Raw genomic sequence first — 21,556 nt, forward strand, 5'->3', positions numbered from 1 at the left:
TATTGTGTGATTAATGAATAAGAGACGGTATGAAAAGCTTGACACCATCTTTGGCCTGTCTAGTTGCATTCATATTTCTGAGAAATAAGAAAGAAGATTACATGGTATTTAAATTAAAAAAAAAAAAATTTTAACATTTACTCACTTTTGAGAGACAGAAAGAGACAGAACATGAGTGGCAGAGGGCCAGAGAGAGGGAGACACAGAATCCCAAGCAGGCTCCAGGCTCTGAGCTGTCAGCACAGAGCCCAACACAGGGCTCAAACCCAAGAACCACGATATCATGACCTGAACCGAAGTTGGATGCTTAATGGACTGAACCATCCAGGCGCCCCTACTTGGTATTTAAATATAAAGAGTATTGAACTGGATGATAAATAAAGGGCTGACAAAATATCTTTGGCAAAAATTTTACTCTTATAGACTAGTTGCAGCTGTTCAGAATTACTAGAATAACTCAATAAAAAGTTTTTGTTTTTGATTTTCATTGCTTCATGAAGTTGGCAAAGATGGGTTGTGCATGATGACTGCAACTAGAATAATGTTATTACTAGTTGTCATATTTTAATATAAATAAGTGGCCATAATTCTTTCCAAGACTTCACTGCTTATGATATATTAAGTCCTATGGGTTCTATAAAATAACTTTGAAACCTCTTCTGTTGCTTCAGACTTTATGCAGCCAAAATAATTACTGAAGACATTTCAGTCTGCAGTTTTTTCAATTCAGAGGTCATTCACACTGACTTTTCTTGCTTTGACTTCATGCAAGACATCATTAATCAAGTGTACTATTAAAATGTTAACTCTCCCTTTAAATACCTCATTAATGTACATGTGTATTTAACTATATATTTTTAAATCTGAATCAATGAAAACTACCTCTTGAGTGAAGAAAAAACTCACTTGTTTTATTGCACCTTGCATTGAAAGACATCACAATCTAGTACCTTGTAAATAGTTTTCCCTCTTAAATCATTGCCTGGAAAATAAGATTGTCTCACTCTTTCCATAAAGCTAAAGTTGTCGAGGTCAAATTTTGTAAATGATACAAAAGAGTTTCCTCCATGAATAATCACAAGCTCATGTTATTGGAAGGGTCTTCAAGAAATGACACAGTTCATCCTGAAGCCAGATTTGCCCACTACATACTGACAGTTATTCTATTATTCAGATGCCCTGAGACAGACTATCCCAACTTTCTTGCTATGGTAGCCTGTCTCATATTAAATCATCCTTTTTTTATTGTTGTTTGTTCTACGAAGATTTATCTGATGCCTATTGTTTTAAGTGTTTTTTTTTATTCAAGTTAGTTAACATAAAATGTTATATTAGTTTCAGGTACACAATATAGTAATTCAACACTTCCATATGTCACCTGGTACTTCTCATGACAAGTGCACGCCTTAATCCCCATCACCTATTTAACCCATCCCACACACACCTCCCCTCTGGTAATCATCAGATTGTTCTCCATAATTAAGAGTCTGTTTCTTGGTTTTTCTGTCTCTCTCACTCTTTTTTTTTTTTTTTTTGCCTTTGCTTGTATGTTTCCTTTTTTAATTCCACATATGAGTGAAATTGTATGGTATTTGTCTTACTTTAACTGACTTATTTTGCTTAAAATTATACCCTGTAAGCTGTATCCATGTCATTGCAAATGACAAGATTTCATTCTTTTGTATGGCTAAATAGTATTCCATTATATATATACTGCATCTTCTGTACCCATTCATGAGTCGATGGACATTTGGGCTGCTTCCATATCTTAGATATTGCAAATAAATCTCCTATAAACATCAGGGTGCATGTATCCCTTTGAATTGGTATTCTTGTATTCTTTGGGTAAATATCCAGTAAGTGTAATTGTGGATCGTAAGGTAGTTCTTTTTTTAACTTTTTGAGGAAACTCCACACTGTTGTCCACAGTGGCTACACCAGTTTACATTCCCACTAATAGTGCAAGAGAGTTCCCCTTTCTCCACATTCTCACTAACACCTGTTGTTTCTTATGTTGTTGATTTTAGCCATTCTGACTGACAGGTATGAGGTGATAGCGCATTGTAGTTTTGATTTGCATCTCCCTGATGATTAGTGATGATGAGCATCTTTTCATGTGTTTGTTGGCCATCTGGATGTCTTCTTTGGAGAAATGGCCGTTCATGTTCTGCCCATTTTTAAAAATTTTTTTAATGTTTATTTTTGAGAGAGAGAGAGACAGAGACAGAGACAGAGACAGAGACAGAGCATGAGTGGGGGAGGAGCAGAGAGGGAGGGAGACACAAAATCTGAAGCAAGCTCCAGGCTCTGAAGTGTCAGCACAGAACCCGATGCGGGGCTCGAACTCACCAGCCATGAGATCATGACCTGAGCCAAAGTCGTACACTTAACTGACTGAGCCACCCAGGCGCCCCTCTTCTGCCCATTTTTTAATTGGATGATTTATTTTTTGGGTGTTGAGTTTTATAAGTTCTTTATATATTTTGGATATTAATCCTTTATCAGATATGTCATTTGGAAATATCTGGTGTTGATATGAGAACACAACTTTTTTCCAGTAAAAGTACTCAATTTCTTAAATTAGCTCCGTAAGTGTCTACATTCTTTCCAGTGTATTAAGGCAAGTTTGCATTTGAAGTATGAGGATCCTGAAATTGAAGTCAAATATGCTCAACAGTCAATGAAGCACTTTCTAAACTAAAGGCTTTCCTTAGAACTGTGACAATAAAGTAGTGACTAAATATTTGAAATGATAGTGAGATTATAACAATAAATGTAAATCTCAAACACAAATAATTACCACATTAATGTTTGCATTTACAGGAGACAAATATGAAATTCTTGTATTTTTGTTTAATGTTCAATATGTTCATGTGAGTAGATGTTCCTTTTTTTATTAAGGGTGTTTGTGTGTGAATATAAATTTTGAATTTCTATATGTAATATAAGTACCAAAAAGCCTGCCTCAGCTAGTGTTACTCGTTGTGAAATACCTTGCTTAATCCGCTAATGAACACTAAGTGAAATAAAAGCTATTTTTAACCATAAAACATCATTTATTTAGCAAATATGAGTTGTGTTCCAGGATCAGACCATCTACTAGGTGGAGGAAGCATAGCTTGTGATTTTCAATATAAACAACCATACTGTAAAATTTTCTTTATGGGCTAGAGTGGGTGTACTGGGAAATCAATAAAAATTATGTAAGCTTACATATTTTAAGAAATTATGCTATTTTCTTTGATTATATTGGCTATATTGTTTTAAAATGTGTCATTATAAAAATAGAATATTCTTTTGACAATAATCTCAAAAATATAGACAAGAAGAAAAAAAGAAGGATACTTCAATATAAATATAATATTTTGGTTTGTTTCCTTCCAGAGTTTTTATATAGTTTTAAAATGTTTATGATGTATTTATATTCATAATTGACAAAAATTGGAAAAAGTAAAATTAAAGTGAATTTATTCACCATAAAAATGTATCATTAATATGATTTTGATGTATCTGAAAATATGTTTGTAACGTGAAAAAACTTTGAGGATATAATATTCCATGAAAAATTCAAAATACAAAATTTTATATACATATTTATATTTAAATGTTACATCATAAACTTGGAAAACCAAAAGCCAATTGTTTGCAATGGCTTTTGGAAGTGATCGTATTTCTGAAACGTGGTTACAAAAAATAATCCATAGCGTTTGGGAGCAAAGATACAAGTCAAAAGATTGTATTCAGGCTGCTTTTTAAGATAAGTCCTTCCTTTGTTCTTGGCATTTTATACTAAACATATACACACTCCTAATTTTTTATTCTTAATATGAAAATTAGGCACATCACCAAAGAAAATATACACTGTAAAAAATTAGTAGGGAATAATTTTATTTCTAAAGTTTTCAGCTAGTACTGAGGTACAAATTTTGGTAAATCTGGAATATTCAGTTTTGCCTAATTCAGGGTATTGCCTAATTAATGTTTAGGCATTGCCTAATTAAATGTTTCTATGGCATGGGTTCTTAGGTTGAATTCTCCAGAAGTGACCCTGAGATAAAGATTCCTGTATAAACATTCAGGATTTATTAAGGAATTGCTCTCAGGAGAAGCAGGTAAGGGAGCGGAGGAAGCAATATTGAAAAGGGGGAAGAAAATGAGCAAGAGAGAAATTTCAGTGATTTCTGAGCCTCAGACTGATTCCACTGGGTACTCAGGAACATAAATTACATCTCAGACATGTCCCACCTTGAGGCAAAGTCTGGGCTATCAAACTCCCACACAAGTCAATACTTGGCTATGGGTTTTTCCCAGGAATATAGTGCCTCTCAAGCACTTACGGTTCTCTGTGCAAAGAGCAGGAGCAGAAGGGGCTCTAGCAGTTCAAGGTCAGTCCTCTGAAGGGAGGATCCAAGGGCCTGGGTGGTCCCCAGGGGTGTTTGCTACCCATGCCTGGTCACAGATCTTCATTTAAGTTGGGAAATGTGATTCTCCATTTTTTGCTGGGCCAAAGTGTGATAAGGGTTCAACTGTGAGGCAGAGTTTACAAGTCCCAGGATACATTTAGAGCTTGGGCACTTTCATGGAAGCTGTGATTGGAAGTTAGAGTGGAGAGTGGTGATGGGAAGCCCTTAGGTGTATGTGATAAGGAGTAGAAAAAAGAGGATGATAGATGGTTTTTGAAAATTTGAAGCATAGGAAGGAGAGGAAAAATGTAAAATAATTATAAGATATGCGGAGCATATTCATTAAGGGAGGATGTTTAGATCAGGTAAACTGCCATTGCCCAGACTCCAGAGGAATGTTGGTCAGAAAATTCTCAGCTCGCATCTGGAGCTGCCAGAACATTTTCCATGTGAGTGCAGAGAACTTGAATTAGGCCCCAGGCTGGAAAGGAGCCTGGCTCTCCGGAGGCTCAGAAAATCTGTAGAGTAAAACTTGGGGGAGGCCTGAGGTGATGGTTTGCCTAGCAAAAAAGGACAGTGACCCTGAGTCAAGGCCAAAGGTGGGAACAGCTGCCTTCGGGGGCAATACAAGTGAAACCATCCAAGAACAGACTGTTTAATTAAGGCTTTAAACCTGGGCCAAGTTAACTGAGGAATGTGTGATTGTATATTTGCAAATTACCTCAGAACTAAATAATTTGTATTCTGAAATTTTCTCACACTATAACAGAGATTTAGATCCTTCTCAAATGTTTCAGTCTATGGCTCTGTGTATGTTAATGCATCCTGAGGATGCTGTGTTTCTGGGGACAGCACAAGACTGGGTATAGCTGGGAAGAAAAAGTGGGAAAAACAAAAGACCATGATGGTCTCTGTGTGATCTTGAGGGCACCTGTCCTGCTTTGTGAATACCCAGAAACATATTCAAAGCAAGTGTTGGAGGGAACCCATTGAGGAGAGACTTCTATTTGTGCCTTATTTTGAGCACCCCATTTGGAAGCTCTGTGTCTTTTAGTTGATTTGAATATGGGCAAACTGTTTATATTAAAAAATTTCACAGCAGATAATAATTGTAAGTCTCCAACATAGAGGATAAGCTGACTTAGTCTGTATTCTAGTGAACTATTTTTTTTAACATTAAAAAAGAGACACTATAGAGCTAAGAAAGGAGAATATTTGATGATGGTATTTTCACTTCTACTTCATTTCTGCACCCAAGAAAATAAGTATCATTAATCAGTATCATTTGAATTCCTAAGAGCTATCTTCATTGTCTTATACTATTCTTTAAGTTGGATACACATGTTTCCTCAAGGATAACATTTTTCTCACAAGGACCAGAAGATTAATAAGCTTACACATTTTTTTAAATGCTCAAAAAGTAGTTCAGAAGGTTCAAGCTATACAATTTCTTCTCTGTGGGCCTGAAAGGATATTTTTGATTAGATTCACTCCTTCTTCTCCCCTCCTCTCCACTCCAAGAGTGTTTTGTTCTTTTTTAAGATTTTTTTTCAATTTTTTTTAACATATCATTTTATTTTTTGAGAGAGAGAGAGACAGAGCACGAACAGGAGAGGGGCAGAGAGAGAGGGAGACACAGAATCCAAAGCAGGCTCTGAGCTGTCATAGGTGTGGCTTGAACCCATGAACACGAGATCATGACCTGAGCCAAAGTCAGGTGTTCAACTGACTGAGCCACCCAGGTGCCCCATTTTTAAGATATTTTCATTGTGGACAATGTCAAACACATACAGGAGAGATTAGGATAATAAAGGCCCATGTCACCATCACCCATTTATACAAAAATTATCACATTTGGACAATCTTGTTTCACTTATACCTGCATCTACTTCCAATGTTACCTGACAGATTATTTTGAAAGCAAATCTCAGATATTATTTCACCCATAAATACTTGAGTGTGTATCTGTAAAAAAAAGAAGTACATTACAAACTGAAGAATCTTCAGATTCTGTTAATCAGTTTTCTTCTCTGTCTTTCCTCCTCCTCCCTTTCATTCCCTCCTTCTCTCCCTGGGGTTTTCATTTTTACAGTTTGTTGAAGAAACTAAGTCCTTTGCTCTGTAGAATTTTCCATAGTCTGAATGTTGCCAGTTGCATTCCAATGATATCATTTAATAGGTTTCTCTGTCTTTTTCTTTTCGAAAAATTAGAAGTTAGATTTAGAGGCTTGATAATTCAGGTTCACTTATATTTTTATTTTTTATTTTTTGACTACTAGGTAGGTGGGATTGTGGTTTTCCATTGCTGATCAACAATATCAGATTATCTCTTTTTGTAGCAATCCTAAAATTCATATGGAACCACAAAAGGCCCCGAATAGCCAAAGTAATTTTGAAGAAGAAGACCAAAGCAAGAGGCATCACAATCCCAGACTTTAGCCTCTACTACAAAGCTGTCATCATCAAGACAGCATGGTATTGGCACAAAAACAGACACATAGACCAATGGAATAGAATAGAAACCCCAGAACTAGACCCACAAACGTATGGCCAACTCATCTTTGACAAAGCAGGAAAGAACATCCAATGGAAAAAAGACAGTCTCTTTAACAAATGGTGCTGGGAGAACTGGACAGCAACATGCAGAAGGTTGAAACTAGACCACTTTCTCACACCATTCACAAAAATAAACTCAAAATGGATAAAGGACCTGAACGTGAGACAGGAAACCATCAAAACCTTAGAGGAGAAAGCAGGAAAAGACCTCTCTGACCTCAGCCGTAGCAATCTCTTACTCGACACATCCCCAAAGGCAAGGGAATTAAAAGCAAAAGTGAATTACTGGGACCTTATGAAGATAAAAAGCTTCTGCACAGCAAAGGAAACAACCAACAAAACTAAAAGGCAACCAACGGAATGGGAAAAGATAGTTGCAAATGACATATCGGACTAAGGGCTAGTATCCAAAATCTATAAAGAGCTCACCCAACTCCACACCCGAAAAACAAATAACCCAGTGAAGAAATGGGCAGAAAACATGAATAGACACTTCTCTAAAGAAGACATCCGGATGGCCAACAGGCACATGAAAAGATGTTCAGCGTCGCTCCTTATCAGGGAAATACAAATCAAAACCACACTCAGGTATCACCTCATGCCAGTCAGAGTGGCCAAAATGAACAAATCAGGAGACTATAGATGCTGGAGAGGATGTGGAGAAACAGGAACCCTCTTGCACTATTGGTGGGAATGCAAATTGGTGCAGCCGCTCTGGAAAGCAGTGTGGAGGTTCCTCAGTAAATTAAAAATAGACCTACCCTATGACCCAGCAATAGCACTGCTGGGAATTTATCCAAGGGATACAGGAGTACTGATGCATAGGGGCACTTGTACCCCAATGTTTATAGCAGCACTCTCAACAATAGCCAAATTATGGAAAGAGCCTAAATGTCCATCCACTGATGAATGGATAAAGAAATTGTGGTTTATATACACAATGGAATACTACGTGGCAATGAGAAAAAATGAAATATGGCCTTTTGTAGCAACGTGGATGGAACTGGAGAGTGTGATGCTAAGTGAAATAAGCCATACAGAGAAAGACAGATACCATGTGTTTTCACTCTTATGTGGATCCTGAGAAACTTAACAGGAACCCATGGGGGAGGGGAAGGGAAAAAAAAAAAAAAAGGTTAGAGTGGGAGAGAGCCAAAGCATAAGAGACTGTTAAAAACTGAGAACAAACTGAGGGTTGATGGGGGGTGGGAGGGAGGGGAGGGTGGGTGATGGGTATTGAGGAGGGCACCTTTTGGGATGAGCACTCGGTGTTGTATGGAAACCAATATGACAATAAATTTCATATATTAAAAAAAAAAGATTATCTCTTTTTGTAATGTTAGCACTATTGATGATCACTGCTTGCATTTATTCATTAATTAGAGGTCATAAAATGGTGATATTTTAATTATATCATTCCCTTTTCATTTATTATTTGAAATACTGTAATAAAGAGAAACTTTCTCCCACCGATTCTTTGGTTATCCAGCAATATGGGTTGTAAAGGAAAGACTACAAAAGTGCTTGATTTCCTCCTTGCTTATTAGTTTTCAAATAATACATTCATTCTTTCCAGTACTCCAAAGATGATAAATGAGTTTTTGTGTGTTTTTTTATTGAACACAAACAGGATTTATTTAATTATTTATTTATTTTTTTAATATTTTTTTTTGTTTCAAGTTTTTATTTAAATTCTAGTTAGTTAACATATAGTGTAATATTGGTTTCAGGAGTAGAATTCAGTGATTCATCACTTACATATAACACCCAGTGCTCATCATATGTGCCCTTCTTAATACCCATCACCCATTTAACCCATTGCCCTGCCCACCTCTGCCTCCAACAACCCTTCGTTTGTTTTCTATAGTTAAGAGGCTGTTATGGTTTGCCTTCCCTCTTTTTCTTTCTCTCCCTTCCCCTATGTTCATCGGTTTTGTTTATTAAATTTCACATGAGTGAAATCATACGGCATTTGTCTTTCTCTGACTGACTGACTTTGCTTAGCATAACACACTCTAGCTCCATCCACGTCATTGCAAATAGCAGAATTTCATTCTTTTTTATGGCTGAGTAATATTCCATATATATATAATATATATACACACACACACACATACATACCACATCTTCTTTATTCATCAGTCAGTGGACACTTGGGCTCTTTCCCTAATTTGGCTGTTGTCAATAATGCTGCTATAAACATTGTGGTGCATGTGTCCCTTCGAGTCAGTATTTTTGTATCCAGTATTTTGGGTAAATACCTAGTGGTACAGTTGCTGGATCTTGGGTAGTTCTTAAAGTTGAAAAGTTTTTAACTTTTTGAGGAACCTCCATACTGTTTTCCATAGTGGCTGTATGAGTTTCCATCAACAGTGCAAGAGAGTTCCCCTTTCTCTACATCCTTGCAAATATCTGTTGTTTTCTGTGTTATTAATTTTAGCCATTCAGACAGGTGTGAGGTGGTATCACATTGTAGTTTTGATTTGTGTTTCCTTGATGATGAGTGATGTTGAGCATCTTTTCCTGTGTCTGTTAGCCATCTGATTGTCTTCTTTGGAAAAATGTCTGGTCATGTCTTCTCATTTTTTAACTGGATTATTTGGGGTTTGGGGGTGTTGCATTTGATAAGTTCTTTATAGATTTTGGATGCTAACCATTTATCAGATATGTCATTTGCAAATATCTTCTCCCATTCTGTAGTTCGCCTTTTAGTTTTGTTGATTGTTTCCTTTGCTGTGAAGAAGGTTTTTATCAAGTCCGAATAATTCATTTTTGCTTATGTTTCCCCTGCCTAAGGCAATGTGTCTAGGATGAAGTTGCTATGGCCACAGTCAAAGAGGTTGCTTCCTGTTTTCTCCTCCAGGATTTTGGTGGTTTTCTGCCTCACATTTAGGTCTTTCATACATTTTGAATTTATTTTTGTGTATGGTATAAAAAAAGTGGTCCAGTTTCATTCTTCTGCATGTTCCTGTCCAGTTTTCCCAGTACCATTTGTTGAAGAAACTTTTTTCCAGTGGGTATTCTTTCCTGATTCATCAAAAATTAGTTGATGACATAGTTGTGGGTCCATTTCTTGGTTTTCAATTCTGTTTCATTAATCTATATTTCTGTTTTTGTGCCAGCACATTACTGTTTTTATGACTACAGCTTTGTAATCTCGCTTGAAATCTGGAATTGTGATGCCTCCAGCTTTGCTTTTCTTTTTCAAGATTGCTTTGACTATTTGGGGTCTTTTGTGGTCCCATACAAATTTTCAATTGTTTGTTCTAGCTCTATGAAAAATGCTGTTGGTGTTTTGATAGAGATTGCATTTAAATGTGTAGATTGCTTTGGGTAGTATAGACATTTTAACAATATTTGTCCTTTCAGACTATGAGCATGGAATGTTTTCCCATTTCTTTGTGCCCTCTTCAATTTTTTTCATAAGTGTTCTATAGTTTTTAGAGTACAGCTCTTTCACCTCTTTAGTTAGGTTTATTCATAGGCATCTTATCGTTTTTGTTGCAATTGTAAAATGGATCAATCAATTCCTTGATTTCTCTTTCTGCTGCTTCATTATTGCTGTACAGAAATACAACAGAATTCTGTACATTGATTTTGTATCCTATGACTTTGTTGAATTCCTGTTATCAGTTCTAGAAATATTTTGGTGGAGCCTTTCAGGTTTTCTACATAGAGTATAATGTCATCTGAGAATAGTGAAAGTTTGATTTCTTCCTTGCTGATTTGGATGACTTTTCTTTTCTTTTCTTTTCTTTTCTTTTCTTTTCTTTTCTTTTCTTTTCTTTCCTTTCCTTTCCTTTCCCTTTCTTTCTTTCCTTCTTTCTTTCTTTCTTTCTTTCTTTCTTTCTTTCTTTCTTTCTTTCTTTCTTTCTTTCTTTTGTCTGAATGCTGAGGCTAGGACTTTTAGTACTATGTTAAATAACAATGGTGAGAATGGACATTCCTGACTGTAGAGGGAAAGCTCTCAGTTTTTCCCCATTAAGAGGATATTAGCTGTGGGTCTTTCGTATATGGCCTTTATAATGTTGAGGTATGTTCCCTCTACCCCTACTTTTTTGAGGATTTTTATCAACAAAACGTGCTGTATTTTGTCAAATGCTTTTTCTGCATCTATTGAGAGAATCATATGGTTCTTATCCTTTCTTTTATTTTAAACCACTCCTATTATTATCCTGATTGATGCTCATGTTGTCCCATCTTTGACCAAAGGAAAAAAAAAAAACCTCTTCAAGTTGACTTCCAAGTTCTTTTGATGGTTCTGTTACTTTGTTTTCTGTTATCAAATGATGCTCCATTCTTAGCTTGCACACTTATGTTCCACTTCTGCATTGAGACATTTTTCCAAGGAGCCCTTATTCCTTTTAGTGGGAATGGTATATGGAGACTACAGTTTTATATTGCTGTGCTCAATATGTTATGTATTGGTCATTACTTCTTGGTCTTTACAATGGACAGAGCCAGGAAATAAGTTTTAAATTCTTTTAAGATAAAATACTTTCAAATTGAACCATATATTTTTAATTCAATTTTAGGACCACAGGAATTTTACAAAATGTTATTGATATTATAATGTCCAAAATCCTGATTCTTATGAACGTCGTTATAACTGCTTACTTGTCTGGAGTCACAATATCCACATAATAACCTTGGAATAACAATGCCCATAGCTGCCACAAATATAATCAATAGGATTATATAAAAATGTAGGGCTAAAAAATATTTTTGGTCTGTAAAGTACATCTTTGTCAAGTACATCTTTCTAGGGATGTACAGTCAAAATACTGTGTTCTAAAGTCATTTAGAAGAGCTTCTCTCTGTGGCACCTGGGTGGCTCAGTCTATTAAGTGTCCGGCTTGGCTCAGGTCATGGTCTCTTGGTTTGTGAGTTGGAGCCTGTGCTGTCTGCATAAAGCCTGCTTCAGATCCTCTGTCCCCATCTCTCTCTGCCCCTCTTGCTCTTTCCCCCTCTCTCTGTCTCTCAAAAATAAATAAACATTTAAAACTTAAAAGAGCTACTCTCTGATGGCTAGTTTGTTTAAAGAGTAATATTCAGTGTTAATGTGTGGCAAATAGACCTTCACAAAAACTTGTGAAATTTTGAATTAGTATAGCTCATGTAGGTGTTAGATTTGTGGCAATAAACAGGTGCCTTAAATGTGTTTATGCTCTTCCATTTTTTAATTCTATTCCTAGGAATTTATCATAAGAATATAATGAAGTATGGCATAAATAGTCACATTGAGAATGTTCATTGATGTTATTTATTATAAAAATGAGAAATATCTTAAAAACAGACCAACAGGAGAATTATTATGGAACATATATAAAGTGGAATATTATGCAGCAGTTAAAAATCATATCTACCATGAAAACTTTTAATCTCAAGTGAAAATGCTCATAATATTACATATAAAAAAATTTGACACCAAACTTTATAAAGGAAAGCCTATTTCTCTGACATCAAAACTTCCCTGTCACCAAATGTGTGAGGTTTCCCCCCCGTCCTCCCCTCCCCCAACCAATTCTCTGATGCCTGCTGGATGTGCTACAATTCAATTCAATCCTGACACTATCTACCTGGAGATGGCATCAGATCTCCCAAATTAAGGGCTCAGTCCCCACACACTGCCCCCGCTTCAGATGCCAGTCACACGTCCAGAGCTCTCATATTGCTAACTGACCAGTTATAGATCAGGGGTTCCCATAATCCCCTCCTCAGATTAGATAACTTGCTAGAATAGCTCACAGATGTCAGGAACAGTTTACTCACTAATAATGGTTTATTACAAAAGATAGAACTCAGGAACAGCCAAATGGAAGAGATGAGTAGGCAAAGTATTCAGGATGGTGGACAGCACAGAGCTTCCACACCCTCTCCAGGCATGTTTAGCCAAGCCAGGGAGCACTTTGAATCTTGTTGTTTAGAGTTTTTATGGAAGTTCCATAACTTAGGAATAATTGATTAAATCATTGGCCATTGGTGATTAAGTCCAGCCTATTTCTCCTCCCTAGAGGTTCAACCTTCTACTTAGGCCTTGGTCTTTCTGGTGAACAACCCTCCTACAACAATAGTTGCAGGTGAACAGACAACTATTTGGGGGAAGAGTCCCCCAAAGCTATCTAGGAACCACTAGCTACCCCATCATTCATTAGCATATGAAGTCTCTTATCACCCCAGAGATTCCAAGGGTCTAAAAGCCTTTGGACCAGGAATCTGGGCTAAAGACCAAATATTAAAACAAAAGATGCTCATAGCATCTCTATCACTTCAAAGAAAATATGAGTGTTTTAGGAGCTGTGTGTCAGGAACTGGAGGCAGAGACCAAATATATATTTCTTATTATGTCATATATATATATATATATGTGTGTGTGTGTGTGTGTGTGTGTGTGTGACTTATATATATAATATATATATAAGAAATATATATATTTCTTATTATGTCACATAGCATTGTTCCAGGTTTGAACACAATCTACATAGGAAATGACTGAAAGGTAATAAACCAAATATTAACAATAATATAACAAAATGTTAGCAAAACCAAAATATTTTTATGTACAATGTGCGCTTTATAATTTTGTAACAAAAATACTTTAAAAGATGAGCACATTATAATTCAAATCTAGAAGATTATTTTTGTAAAGTATTACCTTTCTTGAGCTGAAGAATGACTTTTATGAAAACTATTGAAAAACCTTAAAAACAAAATATTTGGCTATACAGAATGAAAAACTTGTTTGGTAAAATAATGATTACCAAAATTAAAAGTTAAATACCAAATTTTTAAAGTTAGTTCATACATTATTTATAAAGGCATGATATCATTTCATCCAATAAAATAAAAAACCACAATGAGAGAAAATAAGTAAATGCAATATAGTACATATAGTAATACACATTATCAATAAGCCTAAGAACAATTCTCACAGAAACCTACTATATAATGATTTCTTCATTTTATAGATAAGAAAAGTGAGGGTCAAAAAGGTTAAATTGGAGTACCCAGGTGACTCAGTTGGTTAAGCATCTGACTCTTGATCTTAGCTCAGATCTTGATATCAGGGATGTGAGTTCAAGCCCAGCATTGGGCTCTGCGCTGGGTGTGAGGCCTATTTAAAAAAAAAAAAGGTTAAATCACTTTCTTACATGAGTAAGGACAAAGTTGAGATTCATCCTTCTAACTTTGGACCCAGACTTCCTGCCTTCTCACGCTGATGACTGAGGAAACCCAGGTGGCTGCCACTTAGATAAGGGCTTTTTGTGGCTCACCCTTGTAGTCAAGAGTTCTTGCAGTTAGAATGAGAAATATTCTCCATTCTCTGAATACCAGACCCTCCCTGAATTTAAATTAAATTATATTACTCAGTTATTGTTTGCTTCAAAATAGAGCATACTTTTTTTCATTATTTATTTATTTATTTATTTAATTTATTTTTTTTTTAAATTTTTTTTTCAACGTTTTTTTTTATTTATTTATGGGACAGACAGAGACAGAGCATGAACGGGGGAGGAGCAGAGACAGAGGGAGACACAGAATCGGAAACAGGCTCCAGGCTCCGAACCATCAGCCCAGAGCCCGACGCGGGGCTCGAACTCACGGACCGCGAGATCGTGACCTGGCTGAAGTCGGACGCTTAACCGACTGCGCCACCCACGCGCCCCTATTTAATTTATTTTGAGAAAAAGAGAGAGAGCACTCCTGCACTAGGGAGGGAGGGGCAGAGAGAGAGGCAAAGAGAGCATCCTAAGCAGGCTCCACGCTGTCAGCACAGAGCCAGACACAGGCTTGATCCCATGAACTGTGAGATCCCATGAACTGTGAGCTGAAATCAAGAGTCAGCCAACTAACCAACTGGGCCACCCAGGTGCCCCTCCCTAAGTTTTCAATGTTAACAAAGTGGGGTGCCTGGGTGATGGAGTCGGTTAAGCATCTGACTTTGTCTCAGGTCATGATCTCGTGGTTCATGAGTTCAAGCCCCACATCAGGTTCTGTGCTAACAGCTCAGAGCCTGGAGCCTTCTTTGGATTCTGTGTCTCCCTCGCTCTTTGCCCCTCCCCTGCTCGCACTCAGTCTCTCTCTCTCTCAAAAATAAAAACGTTAAAAATGTTAAAAAAAAATGTTAAAGTAAATACAGGTTCATCTTTATTAAGGAAAAATGTATTTTAAGCTGTTCTTCATTGGAGAATGTGTCTTAAGATAGTGAATATTTTGTTTAATCAAACATTTAATCTAGAAGTGACATAAGGGATATTTTTGGTGACTTTCATACATTTATCTCTTAAGTTATCCTCTCCATGCATTTAAATATAATTGCTATGTTCAGGCTTTAAATATTTAATGCAGTGGTAATCCTTTCTGCTCTCTACCTCCCATATATGACCATAAATTCAAAGCACATTCCCATGGTAGAAACTTTCTGACTTATTCATTAGGGCTTTTTACACACAAGCCAGAAGTCAACAGGATGCCTTAAATGTTTTCATTTGTAATATTGTTTCTATCATAGTTAAAAAGAAATTGCAATTTTTATCTAAAGAAAAGGTATGACTAGTTTCTTTCAATTTTAGACAATGTTGGGAAAAAAACCTCATTTTTGATTGCATTACTGGGAGAAAACACAATACACAGAAATGGGCTTTAGTGTTATAGCCACGGATCATGATTTACAGTCACTTTTCCTCCTCAAACCCCAAGAAATGTGTTACCACAATTCTCGTGAGTAATGGAAGCCCTTGTTTGGGCATAACAGATTCTCCAGGGTTTTTCTCTTTAACTAATTTTCCTAGTGGATTCTGATGAGCCCCCCTCCCAAAAGACAAGGCCTGGTACATTAGTGCTTCTCAAACTTGGACATGAACAACCTTGGACTGTTACAATGCAAATGCTGCTTCAGTCAGTTTGAAGTGGAGCCTGAAATGCTGTATTTCCAAAGAGCTCCCATGTAATGCCCATGCTGCTCATCCATAAACCATACTTCTCAGGGCAAAGCAGTATAACCACCTCCTAGTTCTTAATCACAGATACTGCACATCTGTGAACCCCATTATGGGCTTAGTACATTTGTGTTTATCTTGTCTGTGATTGGGTTCTATTCCGCTTTTATGGAACTTCCTCCAATCAAAGGGGGGCAATTAAAGAACTTATGGATCTATTTGCCACAATTATTAAGCATTCTGTGTAGTGTTTCCTGCAAATACCTTTCTTGTAAGTGGAAAATCGGGAATGGTGACAAGAAGGAAGAGAATGAGAACGGTTTTTGCATGCTGGTCAGCAATGGCAGCAATAATCTCTACATTGACCTAATGGTAGAATAAGTGAAGTTGCTGACGAATTGCTCTAACTTCCTGTGAGCTCCCATACTTCAGTGGGACCTGATCCCTAGAAATGTGGTGCTTAGGTGCTGTTCCATATCTGGTTTATTGTGTCCAGGTTGTCCTCCCTTCAAAACTAGCTCTCATGGTTCAATTTGTAAGTTTTTTTTTTTAACAATTATTTTGTACAAGGTGGTCTAAGCACTGAAAAGGAATCAAAAGATTGCCACTCTTAATCTGTTTAATACTTATCAGAAAAAAATTAAACGAGTTGCAAAAATAAATAATGAAAAATTTCAAGAACAGCTCTGTATTTTATTTCATCAGAGAACACAAGGCAGTACCTAGAGGCTCAGCATTAGAGGACACCTTGACGAGAAGATCATCAAGTTCAGTTTTTATTCAGCAGTGAACTGCCCCTGTGACATTACAGGCAATTGTTTTCCCAGCCTCCAAGTTGTCTCAGTCACAGAAGGCTCACCAAGTCCCAGAGTAGCCCATGCCAACATTAGTGAACTCTTAATTATTAGAAAGTTCTAATTTACACTGGATTGTTCCTTCTATTAACCATCAGATATATACCCTTAGTTTTGCAGAAGAAGAAAAGCTATGGTCTGCTGGAGAAGACTGGGAAGACTTTTCAGAAGAGGAGGCATTTGGGAAAAATCTGAAGTTCTGCTGGAATTTAGGGAGGTGGAGAGAAGTGTGGAGGGCAGCATTCTCATGAGCTACCCTTAAAGTTTAGAGCTACTCTTCCTAATTGTTATTCTGGATCTTTCACTTATCCCCAGTGTTAAGGAATGACTCTGTTCTAAACACTGAAAAGCCATCAACAATATGTCAGATGCCTTGGTATCATTTCATAGAAGATATTTGAGAAAATGAATAGAGAAACTTTTCAGATTTTCCTCACTTATAAAGCAGATGATTATCCACCCACTACTGCTAGGCCTGCTCTAATGTAATTCTGAAAGGCCAGATTTATCCAGAGTGTAAAGGAAGTGGGCAGACACACAGCTGTTGTTTGGAGAATAGTACTGGTGTTGAGGTGAAAAATTATAATGGCTGAAGACACAAAGTAGAGGCCTTCAGGGGGAACAACTTTAAGCCACGTGGGTTAACTTTGTTGGGAAACCATAGTGGTCAACCTTCTGTTACCCATTTGGATAGACAGCTCCTATTTAAAGCCATGAACCCACATTTGAATTTTATGCAAGGCAGAAGTCTTCTGGGTTTCTCTTTTTATAGAGAGCAAAGTCACCAGAAATGCAATTCAGAATATAAATCACATGGTACATATACATAAGGAAATGTCTGCTTTAAAAGGTCAGATTGTCTTCTAGAATAAAGAGACTCTCCCATTGTGTTTATCCAATCAAGCAGCCCCTTCTATAAAACCCAGGGTTTTCTAAGCCCTATTTTTCCAAACGTTTAAAGGTAATTTCCTTCCCTTGTCTATTCTTACAACTTTTTAAATAAATCTTAATTCATTCTAAAATGCACTGAGACACAGAGCACATAAAACCCAAGGTCATATTACTCAACTTCCAGCTTATCTACATTTTGTACAAGGAGGAACAATAGTTAAAAGTTGTAACTTGGAAAATTCTCTTTAAGACTTTACAAGAATGCAAACTGGTGTAAGAAAAGTCAGAAGCCCTCCAAAGACTGCTGTTCTGGGATAAAGTAATTTTTCTTTGCTTTGTGTGTGTGTGTGTGTGTGTGTGTATGCTTTATTCTTTTCTCCTTCAGAATGTAAAGATTAAAGAACAATGTTGTTTTGCAATGGGACCTGACTCTAAGAAGCCTGGGCTGGGTTTGTTTTTCTGGAATTGGCCTTGTCCTCTGGCAAAACAAAATTTAAAAATGATAAATACACAGCTGCCACTGTCTTGGATATAAACATTTCCAAAGCCTTTCAAACTTAAAAAAAACTGATAGTTGCCCAAAGTGTTCTTAAATTTTGCCTGTGTTCCTAAACCACCTCTTGTTTTCAGTGCCCTATACAATTACTGAGCTATTTGCTGAGATTAGGCAAGGTGATAATTGTACCTAAATCATAAACATATTTGGTTTAAAGTTTTGACACTTAGTTGTTGTTGCCCTGATGACAGAACAAACATGCAGAATGGATGAGAGACACCATGAGGAATAATATTAAATATTAAATTTAGGAATAATATTAAATAAAGGGGTTAATGTAAGTTTTCTTGATGGGTTATAAAATGGAGGTAGATATGTATAAATTAGATAAATTCAAATCATTAAATATTTATCAGGCATGAGTAAAAAATGAGCATACACTGGCAAAAAAAGAAAACTAAATGTGACATGGTCTTAGGTCTTAAAGAGCTTATAATTAAGAAAGATATAAGTAAATGTTTAGTTAGCTGTCAAAAACGAGTGAAAAGATGTGCTGATTGGTATTTACTTGAAGAGTCCTTTTATGACTATCCCAAATAATTTCTCTGTAGGTTCTGTGCATAATAAAGCAAAACAAGAAACCCAACTCAATTATTTATTTATTTATTTATTTTAACGTTTATTTATTATTTTTTTGGGACAGAGAGAGACAGAGCATGAACGGGGGAGGGGCAGAGAGAGAGGGAGACACAGAATCGGAAACAGGCTCCAGGCTCTGAGCCATCAGCCCAGAGCCCGACGCGGGGCTCGAACTCACGGACCGCGAGATCGTGACCTGGCTGAAGTCGGACGCTTAACCGACTGCGCCACCCAGGCGCCCCCCAACTCAATTATTTAAACCAGCTTGGTAGATGAATGACTACATCACATTAAAATGCTACTTTACTTTATATGACAATCATTATAGCCGGAAAAAATTCAATAAAATAATACGTATGGTATAATTGACCATTTTCCCTTTTACACCATCAATCTCACTTCAAATACTTGTGTTTACTATATTCAAGTCTCCTTGCCATGAGATATGAAGAATAAAAAGAAGCTTTAAAGCACACTGTTGGTCCTCAATGAGCTTTCAGTCTGGTTAGACAGAGAGAGGGGCTTTCCTCATGCAACATAAGTATAAGAATCACAGAATTCCAAAGGAGGAAGAACTGATTTGCAGCTAAAGTTGTCAGGTATAGAACAGGGAGAAGATCAAAGAATTGACAGAATTTTGATGAGAGGGAGCGGTTGAATATTCAGGTGAGAGAATGCCAAGAATTTAGGGGCAAATGTGGCAAAGAGCAATTTTAGTTAAAGGAATGTGTTAGTTATGTTAGACTAAAGAGTCCCTTCCTGTGGTTCATGGAACAAAAGACCAGAATGCCATGCTGAGGCCATATTATGAAAGTTTTGAATACAGGCTGGAGTTTGGAGTTTGTACTTTATTCTATAAGCACAAGAGTTTCATGGAAAGATTTTGAGCAAGCGGTGTTATTAAACATCAGTTTAATAATGTCAGTTTCATACGATGATTCTCAGAGTGATCACCTTGAATGGAAAAGAAACCACAGGCAAATACTTAAGAGGCTGTGGCATTAGTCTAGTGTGAGTTGATAAGGATCAGAATCCAGAATCAGGTGGAAGTTAGAAATGGACAGACTAAATCTGTGTGTGTGTGTGTGTGTGTGTGTGTGTGTGTGTGTGTGTTTTCATAGAGCACTTAGCATATTTTTATAAATGAATAATATAATAAAAACTCCAAAACTAAATTTACCGATAATCTTTACTGTGGATGAGCAAACATTAGTGGAATGATTATTAAAAGTGTCCTATACAACACTACTACAGGAATTCTTTATCTGCATGATGTTATGAGTCCAGCCCAGTTATACTCGTGTTCCCTATGTAATTTTCCAAGTAAGACATTCCACTGAGAGTTTAGTCCTAGGAAAACTTGGTGTATTTTCAAGGAACTGGAATATTTCCTTCCTTCTTTTCTTCCTATGAAGCTCAGGCAACCTTCTCTGAATGCCTGTAGGCTCCACACCAGGCTTTCAGCTTAACCACTGCAGCTGTGTTGACTTTAGACTGTAATCTCTGTTTTCTTCTTTGTTGTTAACTCTCCTCCCCTCTCTTGCCATTACTGTTCACTAATCTTACAGTCTTGGTTTCTCCTCTTCCCTCTGTAAGCTTCTCTAAATGATTTTTCAAAGAAACAAAGGATAAGGACATTTAATATGTGCCAGTAGCTTTCCTCCCTCTGTCTCTAGCCTCAATTTTCTCCTTGAGCTCCAGCACAGCATTTCTACTTCTTGCTTGTATTTTGCCCAGCCTCTAAACAGATGGTACCATCTAGCATCTCTCTTGTGTCCAACCTCCAACAATATTCAAATGTGGTCTTTGAACCAACAGCAGCAGCACCACCTGGGAACTTTTCAGAAATGCACATTCTCAGGCCTCACCCCAGAGCACTGAACCAGAAACTCTGAAGGTGGGTCCCGGCAATCTGTGTTTCAATTAGTCCTCCAAGGGATTCAGACACATGTTAAAGTTTGAGAACCACTGTTCCAGAGAATATGCTCTTTTCTCTGTCCCAGTCTATGTGGTTCCCTAACTCATGGTGTCTCTCATCCATTCTGCATGTTTGCTCTGTCATCGGGGCAAATTCTTTATACACTTTTCAGAATTAGTATAAATTCCTAAAGAAGCTTATCTGATTGGTGTAGCTAATTATTGCCCTTACCACAGTTAGTATTTATGAGCACCCCACCCCAAGATCACTGGCTGGCCCATGCTAGAGCCACTCTTGGGTTACCTGTCAGTGGCCAGCTCAGCTAAAAAAACAAAAAAAAAAAAAAAAAAAAAAAAAAAACTGAACCCAAACCATACTAATACTGCTTTCCTGAGAAGATGGCAGCAGATACACCAGAAAGAGGACCGCTTCTGTCCAATAAACTAATCTTTAATTAAACTGATGTAAGCAGTATGTCTTCAGCAGAGGACTAGTGGGGATTTTCTTAGTTGCATAACCTGGATTTCAGGGTCCTTTTAGGAAAGACAAGAGGCAACCATTACAGCTTGACACCATTGGAGATAGAGGCAAGGAGGTCTCCCTGCTGATACTTGAAGATGGTTCAAGTTAGCTTGAGATGAAAGATCCTATTATAAATTGTAACATGGACAAGGACCCAATTCACAAATTACACAGGTGCCATCCAATCTGTACTCTTAAAGGAAATGTATTACTAGATGTTTACATTAGTGTGTCAATATACTATTCCCTTTATTTCTTAAATGAAGAAACACTTTATAATTCCAATTATAGTGATAACCTGAGAAATTGGTTTAAAGTCCTCAAGTTGCTGTATTAGG

General features: G+C 36.9%; 1 long non-coding RNA gene across 2 annotated transcripts in view; it reads left to right on the top strand.

The window, feature by feature from the left end:
• The window catches only part of LOC147578509 (uncharacterized), a 54,558-nt gene that overhangs the window by 26,220 nt on the left and 6,782 nt on the right, over positions 1-21,556 (top strand). The window contains exon 6 of one of the 2 annotated variants that reach the window (XR_015255277.1): positions 16,865-17,114. The exons of the other annotated variant lie outside the window; for it this stretch is intronic. This is a non-coding gene — a long non-coding RNA (uncharacterized LOC147578509). Of the gene's footprint in view, positions 1-16,864; positions 17,115-21,556 lie in introns of those variants that run through there. 2 annotated transcript variants of the gene reach the window in all.

The sequence above is a fragment of the Puma concolor genome, chromosome C1, assembly GCF_028749965.1.
Source record: "Puma concolor isolate L17-30 chromosome C1, mPumCon1.1.hap2, whole genome shotgun sequence".
Lineage (NCBI taxonomy): Eukaryota > Metazoa > Chordata > Mammalia > Carnivora > Felidae > Puma > Puma concolor.